The 968-nt window shown below is 30.5% G+C and overlaps 1 pseudogene; it reads left to right on the forward strand.

Annotated features, from left to right (window-relative positions):
- The first annotated feature begins 202 nt into the window (after window positions 1-202).
- Window positions 203-968, forward strand: part of LOC142639375 (putative long-chain-alcohol O-fatty-acyltransferase 5) — a 5,854-nt pseudogene continuing 5,088 nt past the window's right edge.

Genomic DNA, 968 nt, shown 5'->3' on the forward strand with positions numbered 1-968 from the left:
GGTTTCCTTCCTTTATATATTCCATCTCATTGCATTTGAGCCCTCTACCTGTACAGCTAAAGACATTAGTTTAGATATTTGTCCCATTAGGGCTCTACTGGAGGTGGTAGAGTGTACTGTAAGCTGTGAGATCACTGTTCAGGAGTCATTCCTTCATTAATTCAGCCAACTGAGTTAGTATAATGCATTGAATACAGAGGTAATGACTACTTTACCTAGATATTTCCTCTCTTCTTTACTTGCACGTCTCTACTGTCTTCCTCAATATCCTGTCATTTGGTGCAAGTGGCTAGCTAAAGAATTCATGAGAAGTGCTCACTCTTCAGGCTCCTCAGATGATGGGCCTCTACGACTTTTCTCCTTAGATTCTCATTCACGTGTCCAGGCGTGACCTGTGTGCAAACATGCCTTTTTCCATCCCTAGATTAGGCCTATGTGCTCTATTCTGCGTTCGGATCCTACCCTTCCACAACTTCCATAATTATCAATTTTTTTGTTCATATTTAATATTTCATATACAAACACAATCAAAATAAATTTCTATTATTTTCTCTAAAAAAATAAAATTTCTATTAATAATTATCTAATTTCATAGTTATATTAAAAGAAGATAAAATAGGGAGAGAATTATTTTTTTTATAGATAAAAACATATTTTTTTGAAATTTTCCCTGCATTGCAAGGGTTATTGTCTAGTATATATAAAATCAAAGTTGTTTAACTTTTGGTTGACCTCGTAAAATTATGCTACATAAACTTTTGAAGGCTCACAATTTTACACGTCACTATTTTAAAGTATATGTAAATTATAATTAAATTTAAATTTGATTCTATATTTAAGAATCTTTGTATGTTATATTTTCCTTTTAATCAGTAGACTATATAAATCCATATATACACACAATCATTATTATAAATATCTAATATTAGAATATAATTTCATATACAAATACAATCATAATAAATATT

Source organism: Castanea sativa, chromosome 6, assembly GCF_040712315.1.
Source record: "Castanea sativa cultivar Marrone di Chiusa Pesio chromosome 6, ASM4071231v1".
Classification (NCBI taxonomy): Eukaryota; Viridiplantae; Streptophyta; class Magnoliopsida; order Fagales; family Fagaceae; genus Castanea; species Castanea sativa.